Raw genomic sequence first — 12747 nt, 5'->3', positions numbered from 1 at the left:
CATTTAATTAGAAATCATTTTGTTTTTTTTTTTTTTGGAAAGCTGTTAATGCGACTAAACTTGAAAAAAGAAATTAAATAAAAAAATAAATGGATAAGATTTCTGTTGAGCAAAAGCAATGGAAATCAAATCTATTTTCTAATGTTTATGCATAAGTGAACTACTTAGAGCAAAAAACCGATATATTTAATGAATTTCGAAAAAATTCCACTCCTTATCTAAATATATTCTAAAATTTAATTTTTACAGCAAAAACCTGCCAAATCGTCAATGATAATTTTTTTTTCTATATACAAACAAACAGTAATCAGTGAAAACCCACCCAAAGGCCAAATGCGAAAAATGCAATGCAGGCGCGGATAAATGCATAAAATAAGAATAAAAAAACAAATACCAAAATATACCACAATGAAGCACAAATTATTGCAATTAAAAAAAAATGAAAATCAAAATTTGAAATAATCAACAATTTCATAAAAAATAATCAACAATTAGTAATCAAAATTCAAATTGAGAATCAAATATTTATCATAAATAAATACACACATACATATGTAATTAAAACGAAAAGCATCGTATCGCTAAGTAGCCCAGTATTTGCAGTACTCATACGACATGTCGTCCACAACGATTATTATAAATAAAACAAAAATATTGGCAAAGCTCCCTCGGAGCAAGAAAAAAGAAAATAATATATGCATACATATGTAAAAGTTAAATTAAATTAAAAATTGTGTTTTATGAAAATTCCAAAAATCATTAAATTTTAAGTCATAAAAGTAGTTGAAGTGTTTCTTTTTTGTTTTTGTTTTTATATGACTATATTCAGATACATTTATTATAATAAAGGCATAATAGTACGCATGCATCCTGTTGTGTGCTGCTAAAACTGCTAAAACATACATACATACATACTTATACATTAATCTAAGCAATATATAAATACATGAAAATATTTCAATTGAATACCAATAAAAATAAAAGTCCCTTTTGTAATTTAAATGTAAAATATGGTGTATAAATTTTTGCGGAATGTGTTCATTCATGTAGGCTTACAATAACAAAACAACAAATTGAGACTGGAACAGAAAAGCGTCTTTATGACTACTGAAAGTATTTGCTGAGTAGACTTAGACTATTTTTGTATAATAAAGCATGTCTCAATTTTTATAAGTGGGGTCAAAGATGACAAATTTTTGCCATATAAATCTATAAATAATATTACGGCCAAACATCGTAATAAGTCGTGTTTTAATAGAGATATTATTCCGAACATTCTTATTTTCTGTTCTTCACTTTCCTTTATAGCATCAAATTGGCCACTTACTTTATAAGTTGTCCAAAAAGTCATGTTAAGAGAAGAAAAATTATATCTTAGACGAAGTCATGATGTGCATTTACAAAATGCTGAACGAACTAGGAACTGTCTTGTAGAGAATAGAAAAATGTAATAGAAAATTCCATATTATGGGTTCTAATTTGATTAGCAAAAAGCACCGTATCCTGAACTTTCTGCTTCGTTGTAATACGTTCACATATAAGTAGATTACCTACTTTTTCGTGCTGAACTCCCAATCCGTAATTAAAAAGCCCATACAAAATTTCTACTCCGAAATCTGAGATTAAAAAATAATCATAGATTATTACCACACTTTTCTAAATACAACGCTGTGTTATCGATAATTATTTTTACGAGCGTAAAGAGAAACGTCAAAGAAAAACTTAAATGAAATCGCCCCCGGCAAAGAAAACAGGTTTGTCGACATAATTCTAATAAAATTTTTGTTAAATTTTAATTAACAATATTCATTCATACGAGTATTACAGACAAAGCGTGTGTCCATAGACGCTTTATCCTCTTATTACTTATTATAAAATGTAATATCGAAACTCCAGTAAACGTTGTTTACGGATTTCCTCCAACTGTCTATTACTAGCAGCCAATTGCGCAATTAAATTTGTCATTCCTTCTCCTTGACTTTTCTTCATTTCGTTAATAATAATTAAACAAACCATAAACTCCAAAATATTCCATCAAAGCAATTTCTATGAAGAAAAACCTTTCGAAACAGTCGTGGCAGCTTATTGTAAATTTGCAGGTAATCTGCCACATGTGAACGGATAGATTAATTTTGTGGATTTATTGCTAATTAATGCATATGTGAATGTAACTTTAGTCTGCATATTAAAAGCGAAATATTTACGTCAGCAACTTGGGCTTTTATAATTTGCTTAATGACAATGTCAAGATGTGTGCACGGGATGAAACGACAGCTTCAGGAGGTGCACAGGAATTAGCATCATGCATTTTAGTGCATGTGGAGTATATATAGTAACTACTCAAAAATACGCAATAGCTTACAGTGATTCCACAGTCGTCAAATAATAATATCGAAATAAGAGACCACAAATTTTTGGTATCGGGCCATTCCTTTCTGCCGAATGACTTTGATTTTGCGGTGATAAAAATGAAAATGCAATAAAAAAACCAAAATATTAATACAATCTTGAGCATTACTTGAATTGATAGAAAAGTGTAGAAGAAGTAATATATTTTCGATAAAACGAATGTCACAGCCGCATTTTATTTCAATGAAATCACTAGAAGAGTTAAGAACAAGAAGAGTAAAAATACCGAGTGCGAATCTGTCTCTTGGCTGAGATTCTTGAAAAATGAACCCTATAAAATGTGCTATAAAACTTCTTTAGATGGTTCTAAATGCCACGTTTTGGATCTTTCACTTAAAAGAAATATACGTAAATGCTAAGCTACTTCCATTATACACCACCACTAGACAAGTAACGGAAGAAAAACGTAAAGATATCAAAAGCTTACTACCTACATTCCTCCAGTTTTTCAGGAACACTTTAAGGATCTTGGGAGAAATGGATTACTTTTTTTAAATAATTAATAATTGTTCAAGAATTATTTCACTAAAGTTATTATTTCAAATAAAACTCATAGTTCTTTAGTGCTAAATGACTTATTTATAGGATATTCAGTTAATTTAGAAAATGGTTTAATTGGTGCTTTAAATACAAATTTTCGTACGAAATTCACACAAAATTTCATAATCATAATAAATTTTGGTTAATCAAGGCTAATTAAATTCTAAATTAAAGGTTCGCAAAATGTAGAAATATTTTTTAATTTATTCAAGTGCAATTCATTAAATTTCTCTAAACAAAAACATATGACTTAGCCCATTTTCATAATTATGGGCACTTATAACAAATGCCATTTATAAAAACTGGGGTTGATTCTTCTAATTTTTTTCTTTTTGCAAATGGTTTGAAAATGAAAAACCTCGGTACAAAAAATTATTAATAATCATAGCGATTTTTTGACCATTGATTTTTGGCAATTGTTTTTTTTTTTTAATGGTGCAAGGCTTTTTTCCATTTAAAAACATTCGTTAGTTTGTATAGAAAAAAAAACATGACACCAATCGAAAAAATTAAATAAAGTGCAAAAAGTCAGTAAAAAAATTATTAATAATCATAACGATTTTTAAACATTAATTTTTGGAAATTTTTTCTACACCGAAAAAATTAAATAAAGTGCAAAAAGTCGGAAAATAGAAATTATTGATAATCATACCAATTTTTGCCCATTGATTTTTCGCAATTTTTTCTATTTTTTTTAATAACGGTGCAAGGCTTATACTTCGATATAAAAAAATTCGGAAATTCGTACAGAAAAAAGAGATGACATCTACCAAAAAAAAAAAAAAAAAAATGTCAAAAAACAACGGTATTTTGTAGTCATTTGAAATTTGTACTGAAATTGTACTGAAACGGAATAGTTATATAAAAAGCTGAAAATTGTGATGGAATTTTGAAAAATGTTGGACATCGTAGGGATAGTGGTTATGGCCAGTGTATTTGTTCCGTATATGCACATATTTTTTCCACGTTCAATATTCTTCCTTCGCAGTTAGTATGTAGATAGAATATCTAAAACATGCCTACATTATGGGTAAAAAAAGCTGATGAAAATCAGATATTTTTACTATGAATACAAAAATCAGATAAAAATAATTTGACTTAAAATTTTGACTTAGACTTCTATTATTTATTACACGGTCGTATGTAAGTGAGATTTTCATCGCAATTGGGATGTTCTGGCATTCTTATGAAAGCTCAAAAGCTTAATTTATCTCAATTGAGAGAAAAACTGTGAATACCAGTTACGGGCCACAAATGAAAACTGCTATGAAAAACAAACCAAAATGAGATAAAGTAAACGTTTAATTGAATTTTCTCAAATTATATAAAATGTTCTACGCATTTGTGACCAAGGCGAATCTATGTAAAGTGAAGTTATTAGAGCATCAACAATGTTTACTTGTATATTATTTTTGCAATTTGGTGGTTTGAATACAAAGGTTTCAATTAGATTGTTAGCAAACAAACAAAACTGCAACAAAAGAGGAGGTTTCACCCTGCCATTGCTCTGGTTACAACACCTAGCATTGACTCGCTTTGGCTGTGGCTCTTTTAGGAGCTGGATACCATTGCGCGCTGAGTTTCTCCATCCCTAATTTCGGTTTCCCTTAAACACTTTGTCAGAAGCTAATTCAGCAGTTGGAGCAACTCGACACTAAAAAGTTTTGTTTCAAGGTGGCACAAAATTAATCACCCTATCGAAAGATTTATAATTTTTGTAAATGGTGTCGGATGATGATTAACATTTGACATTTGTGAACTAGCTGCTGTATATAGTACAAACAGACAAGCAATGGAGTACGTAAAGGGCAAAAATAAAATTTTCGTTTCAAAATTGGATGATTAATTTTGCGCCACCGTGTACATTTCAATGTATGTATGCTGCTTTTTCCATTGCTGTGGTAAAGTTCGTGAACTTTTTTCTTAATCGAGTTTATTAAGAGGTTATATACAGTTAGAATTTTCAAAAACTCGATTTTGTTTTTATTTTATTTATTATGATAATAATATTTTCGAAGTTACACGCAAATTTGAAAAGGCGTTTCAGAGAATTTTTGCCCTATGTAAAGCGCTTTTCAAACTTTAAACGTGTTTTTCTCAAAACCGTGTTTTCGAAGTCGGTGGACACGATTTATCAAAAACGGCTTAACCGATCGTCTTGAAATTTTAACACAACCTTTTCAGATATATTCTCCAGGTATTAGTCGAAGGAATAAGAATTCTAATTATTTTTTCTATTTTTTAGGCAATTTTTCGCGAAAACTTTTGTAGAAAATTCGATTTTTTTTTCTATAGCCGCCATTTTATCGAAAATTAAAATTTTGACTATTCCTTCGATTAATATCTAGCTTTATCTATCCACAAAAACAATCTAATTGGTTTTTTGATTTCAGATAATCCAAATTGGACGCTTGGGAGATCATCTGCAGGAGCGGTGCACTTCAAAATTTTCACTAACTTTACGTGCTATAATTAACTTTAAAGTAGACATTATTTGAATAATTGAAAATTGGATTTGTTTAATAAAATCCTTTTTTTTTAATTCACAAAATAAAAAACGTGACTTTTCAGCCTTACAAGTGTATACCTGGATAACCCCTTAAGAATGTAATCCAAGAAAAATCTGATGGGATGAGATAATTGAGGTGGCATTCAACTGTAATATCTCTATTAGAAGTATTAAAATGAAAAACTTCCGGTACAAAATGTTCTCATTGACAGAAATAAATGTTTGCCCTAAAAATTAGAAAGAGAATACAAATAAAATTGAAATGCACGCTTTTTTTATTGGGATACCGAAACGTGTGCTATCAAATTTCAGCCATAGAAAACCAGCATACAATATATCCATAAATTACTGTGCTTGGTTTGTGCATACGCTACGTTAGCAGCGCCATCTCTGTGAGATTTCCCATCAAAAAGCTATCAATAGTGAACAGTGAACAGTCTCGTGCTAGCAATTATGACAAAATGTGTACATATCTATTGACTTCTTGCAGCTTTGCTTTTCTTTGTGGCCATAGAGCCAAATTATGCAGAATGATAATAATCAAGTCATTATGTTTTTATATTCTATTTCGGATATATAGCAGTTTAGGTATTAATTATTTGGAATATACCACTGAACTGGTCCGGAAGGTCGCGGCATGCCGATAGCGCGTGCAAAAGAGATAGCGTAGCACACGTGAAAATGACGTATATTGGGTTGTAATGATGAGGACTAGAAAATACTAATTTTTCATTCAATAATTTAATTAATCATTAATTTAATTGTTAAATTTTGAAAATTAATATTATTATTATTGAATTTGCCAGCGAACAAAATGACTAGCCGCTTGCTGCAGCTGCGTTTTGCAGTACTGAACTATTTCGTTGAAAGTTGACAAGAATGAGAGTTGTGAAGAAATAACTGCTATGCTCATTACGAGATTGCTTTAGGTAAAAGTGTCGCTGATTTTTTTTTTTTTTTTTTTTGTTGACGGTGTTAGGCTCCTTTTTTTCATATAAAAAAGCATGTACTTTGTATGGAATAAAAAGCGTGAAACAGCAGCGAAAAAAATTGCCAAAAATCAGAGGTATTTTGTAGTCACTTTAAAAATTTGGAGTTCATTGGGCTATAGTGCGTCATACTCAAAAAAATGCTAAAAATTCTGGTTGAAAAGTTGAAAGTTGTGATGAAATTTCGAAAAACTTTGTTTGAAGCTTTGGCTTATATGGATTTTATTGTACGAGTAATATGAACTATATTTTTATAAAAATTGGGGTGTATATGAGAAGAAATCATAGGAAATAAATCGTGTATAGAGTAAATATACCTAGAAGACGAGAACTTTGCATTCTATAAAAAAAGGAGGAAAATGGAAATTTGCATCAATAGTTAGGCTATTAGACTCTGAAAATTTCTAAAACGGCATGACCGATTTGTAGGATCGTTTAATCATTTTTTATTGAATATTGAGGTGATCTAGCATAAAAAAAAGAAAATTGGTGAAGCTCCAAAACAAAAATCGAAAAGGTCTAAATTTGCGTTTTGTATAGCCACTTTGGATACTCTCCCGTCATCAACTGTAGGACTTTAACTTCTGAGAGTCACCACGAGAGCTGTCCAGAACTCCCCCTTTCTGGTCAGCGTTGATAAAACAAATGGTTGCTATCAGCCGTTACTTTAACGCCACAAATACAGCTTTTTAATTAGAAATAAAATATAGAGTTTGTTGTACTACTATACTAAATATGCCGTGGGGAGTCTTATTTTGGGGAAGTCGTTGCGATTTCCATAGTTGTCATATTCACTCCGTGCGATTGGCCTTCGGAAGACACACTGAGGTGTGAGTGTCCCGACAAAATGTTTGGTGGATTGTGGTTTATTTATTTCTAACATCTGGAAATACATCGTTAGCTGCATTTTAGCAACACCGGTTTAATTATTTGAATTCATGCAGTAAGTCCTGAGTAGTTGATGTGCACCAAATTTATGCAGATCTAAAACAGCGATTGGGTGGAATTTACATCAGTGTAAGAGTTCTTGTACTTTTTTTGCATGTACCATCAACGCCAAAAGAAAGTGTACACTTTATATTGACACAACCATTCTCATCAAAATCAATTATTTCATCATCAAAATGAGATAAAAATGTTTCCAGTTCACGTTCTTTTAAAGAAACCACATTACAATTAGTGCTTTAAAAGAAAATCACTCTTTACAGGAATGGAATTAAAAAACCTTGACAAAACTAAGCTTAATATATGTATATACGTACATACTATCAGTGTCAAAGGAAACTGTACACCACATTTTGATAAGTTTTGACCATTTTTTTTTTTTAATTAATTTTTGTACAAAAATATATAATAGTTTATACTTGGCCTCTGGAGACAATTTCCTGTAGGATATAGTAGCATCTTGAAGCAGATCTCCCTTTCCTTCTCTGTTCTTCGCACTGATCGCTCCATTCGCAAACTGCTATTTGAGGGTTGTACTAGGGCTATCTTTCCAAGCAGGCAAGACTGGAAGGAGGGGAGAGTCGGTACGGATATAGGTACCTCTGTTTTCACTGACGGATCCAAGATGGAATCTGGAGTGGCAGCGGGGGTTTGCTCTAAATCAGCCAGCATTTCGGTCCCCTTTAAACTGCCGGAAACGAGCAGCGTTTTTCAAGCAGAGGTCTTCGCGATCCTGCAGGCATGCAAAATGCTTCGGGATCACTGTTTGGTGGGAGACATTAATATTTTTTCCGATAGCCAAGCTGCAATCAAGGCCCTGTCGTCGGCGTATTGCAGCTCTCTTCTGGTGAAATCCTGTTAGAAGGAACTCAAACATCTCGATCGAGCAGGAAACATCTCCCTTATCTGGGTTCCTGGGCACAGGAATATATAGGGAAATATAATTGCCGACGAGCTTGCCAGGATGGGGTCGACAGAACCGGTTTCAGCTGTCCCCCTCTCAGACATAGGTGTCCCTTTGCCATTTTACCTACCTACCTACCATAGTTTATACTACTACAAAACACTTTTACTTGTATACTTGGCGCGTACACCCTTTTTGGGTATTTGGACGAGCTTCTCCTCCTATTTGTGGCATCTTTGAATAAATTAATTTTACCAATTCATTTTAAATTTATTTTATCTAAATACTTATAACAAAAAGATATACATATATACAAACTTTAACTCTGTTTGTGAAAAAAGTATATGAATTGAGGTGAAATTTACCTTACTGTGTCGTTTACGTAAAAGAAAAATAGGTGTGTCCCCCGAAGATTAAATAGGTTTGAACTTTTTTTTCAGACTTTCACGGCCAATGTCATAATTTGAGTTAAGAATATTTCATTAGTTTCCGGATTGATTACGCGTGAGTTACATTCTGTTACTCTAACAACTTTGTTAATTCTCTCTAATTATGTTATTTCTAACTCTCGAAAACATTATAGCCCGCATGAACGATTAAGCCTGCTGGCCAAAGAAAAATGATATGTCACTAGCTAAAGGAAATCTTAGTCCTACTTATATATGGTTTATTTCTACCTATATATAGATCTGAGCGGTCATAGATTTGTTTACGCGCCGGTAAAAAAACGAGAAACGTAGTTTACCATAAAGCCTTGCACTGATTGTCGACCTCATTTCTTTTCCATGTAAATGCAAGACATTGAATTCATTTAAATTACGAACGAGTTTAATTTAAGCATCAAACGAAACGCGTACACAGAGCAGCCGGTATTGACGATCTCAATGAATTCGATTTGGATGGTTGGTTGGGATTCATAACCAATTATAAAGAGTTACAAACAAATATATTTTTGGTACGAAGTTTATCAAGGACACCTTGGATAACAAACTCTGGAATTTCGATCGGCTTATAATAAATTAGTGTGTTTTGGCCATGCCAGTAATATAATTTTCTCTGTATGAGAACCAATGCTGCACAGAAACTTAGCAGTTTCGAACTATGTAGTATGTTCTTAGAATATTATACGCGTCATGTTCGCGTCTCTTTCCCATATTAGGGAGGTTTTGCCCGACGCACTATGGCTTAGAAGTCCCTCGAAAGTGGCGAAAATGCCAAGTTATTGTCCATTTTAATGATATTTCTCATAGAGAAGTTTTAGAGGGCGCTGATTACGAATTTGAAGAGAGTTTTTCAAAATCCAAAATGGCACATCCAATATTGCGAACGGCTTTTGAAAATAATTATCTGCTTTTAATGAAATTTCATATAACGTTTTAATTAAATTTTGACAACGCTGAATACGATACTGAATTTCTAAAAAAAAAATAAAAAAAGTAATAAATAATAACATATTAAAAAAAAACTTAATAATTAAAAAAAAATTTATTAAAAATGTTTAAAAAAAACTAATAAATAAAAAGTATTTAAATATTTTCGAGCACTGGTTAAGATAATTTTTTGACAATTTTTTTGAAACAAATATATTAATCGATAACTTAATCCTCGTGTGGGAGAGTTTGTAGGACGCTAATTATGGTAATTTTTTGACAAAAATATTTTTGAAAACTAATTTAATCGATAAATCGATAACTTAATCCTCATATAAGAGGGTTCTAGATCACTAATTACGGTAATTTTACGCCAAAATATTTTTAATAACTAATTAATCGATAACTCGATTTCGGCTTAGTACGAAAATTACGGTACTCTTTTGGCAAAAATACTTTTAAAAACTAATTTATCCGATAAATCGATAACTTTAGATCTTTTATGTATTTCAACGCTAATTTAATCAATAATTCGATAACTTAATCCTCACATAGGAGGGTTTTTAGGTCGGTAATTACGGTAATTTTCTGGCAAAAATATTTTTAAAAACTAATTTAATCGATAACTCAATAACTTAATCTTCATATAAGAGGGTTTTAGGTCGCTAATTAAGAAAATTACCGTAATTTTTTGGCAAATTTTTTTTTTTAAACTCACGTAAATTTCATTATTTCACCGAAATATGTTGGCGGAAGTCTTAAAATATAATAAATTTTATAATACCGGTGGAATATTTTTTAGTAAGACACCTGACAGCTTCTGCAGAATTCACGTATTTTAAGTTTTTGGAAGTATTCACAAAACAGGTTGTACTAACGATAAAAGGAGAGCTTTTCTAACTCCGAATTTCTTTTTGAAAGTTGTTGACCGGTGTTAATTTCGAAAAATTATATTAATAAGAAGAAAAACTTGCGAAATACAGGGTCTAATATGCGAGAAAAACGATTTTTTATCTTTTCGCTTTCGGGAGATATCTCTATTTAAGAAATGAGCGGCCGAGTTGCTCTCAATTGGTACGTACGATACTGGTGGTCTTACCGTAAATAGAATTTAGCATTTACTGGGAACAATCGCCACCCCTGCATTACATTTCCTTACCTGAATGCATTTGGCCATCTTCATTGTAATGCTACGGTGGCGATGGATTACTGCTTAAAATATGTAAATGTTAAATATGCGTAGATCGGAACTACTGGTAGACACCAAGTGGTTGACGATTCGTGAGTGCGTGACCGGCCCCTTGTTCTGACTGGTTGTTTTAGTTCTCGACCACAATTTTATTTCACTAGTGCATATTTTCCCTGCAGCCTATAATCTATTATTTACATTCGTCATGAGGTTACTGCATTCCAAGACTTTTTACATTATGCACGCATGCATCCATTTGCACACACATACATACATACATATATGCATATATACTCGTATACTGCATAAATATACTGCTGCCACTTCTAGTTATTACAGCACTTTTGAATCAAATGCGGGTTTTGCCTTTTTAAATGGGTTCATGAAAATTCAACAAAATGAAAGTACAATAATTCTATTAATACCTCTGCATACTAATAATTGCGGTCGTATAGCATAGTGGGTTTCTCTGTGACTGTGACTGTCACTGAGTGGGTTCGATGCCCACTTGGGATATGAAAAATCAAATGATGGAGCAAGCGAGCGGGGTCACCTCTACGCATGTAAGGGCAAATCTCTAATTACAATTTTGTAATGAAAATTATCTGCTGGTTGGACATGGCATAAAAATGTAGTTTTCTTCATTTGTAGGAAAGCATCGGGATGTTCACCAATCACCAAAAAATATAATTTATTTAAACTACAGAGCAGAAGTTTGGCCAAAAATTTCAGGAAGTGCGCGCATACCAATTAGAAACCATGTAAGTATGTACGAGGGTTGCTTTTTATATTTCTGGCTTAAAAATGGAAAAATGGACATTGGTGGTTGAAAATGGTTTCCTTATTTTTAAAAATATTTTCCATGATAATCACTACACTTTTGCATTCGTTTGAATCAATTTTCGCAGCACTTTGCCCAGTCGTGTTTCCAGGACATGTTTTAAATTTTGTAAGACTCAACGTGAGCACACCTGTGTTATTAATATCCAAGGATGTCTCAATCACGTCATATGTGGCATGACTACCTTGCTAAATCGCTTCGATATTTTTTGACACAGCAAATGATCTTGGTCGATTTTCACGGAATTCGTCGGTGTGCTAACAGCGGACAGGAAAAAGATTACTGCACCAGTTTCTTACGGTGCTGGAAGATGGTGAGTACTCGCCGTAAAATGAGTTTAGTTCCACGTCTCAAATTGTGATATATTTGCATAATCGCACGCCTATTCTTTTATCGCGATGCATTTTAAAGTCACTGTAAACAACACTACTATGGCTCACACATCAAAATCTTCTGAGTACGTTTACGCTAGAATATGTCAAACTTCTCAATAGAATTGTCAGATGGCACCTGGCTACACTAGAAGTGCCCAAGGCCGTAAATATAAATATCAACCCTCGTATAAATAATATATATAATAAATAGTATATGTGCATGTATACATATATATGTATTACAGTTTTAGTAAAACGTAAATAGAATGCAAATTATAGAAGTTTCGCTACAACCTTCGCTATTTGCAAGTCACCTTGTCTACTGCATAATGCATCAAAAACAATGCTTAAGCCCTTTATACGGTAAGTAGCTAAGTATGTATGATACTAGAAATAACTTAATTTTGCTTAACTATACTAATAAATTGCATAAGTTCACTGCACTCTCAGCATTTCAACGCCAAATAAGTACTTCCTACTAATAAACGATCGACAAGCCAAATAAAGAAAGTACTATTAATAATCACTTTAACTAAATATGCAGCAGATATGTATGTATGTAAATATATGTTAATGTTTTTTTTCGTTTTATTAAATTTGTACGCATAAATTAAGCGCCAAAGTGACGGAGTGTAGAATTGAAAGTGGATGAGCTGATGAGTTGATGATATCCATCA

This window comes from Anastrepha obliqua, chromosome 4, assembly GCF_027943255.1.
Source record: "Anastrepha obliqua isolate idAnaObli1 chromosome 4, idAnaObli1_1.0, whole genome shotgun sequence".
In the NCBI taxonomy this organism is placed as follows: Eukaryota; Metazoa; Arthropoda; class Insecta; order Diptera; family Tephritidae; genus Anastrepha; species Anastrepha obliqua.
This window is presented reverse-complemented; position numbering follows the sequence as displayed.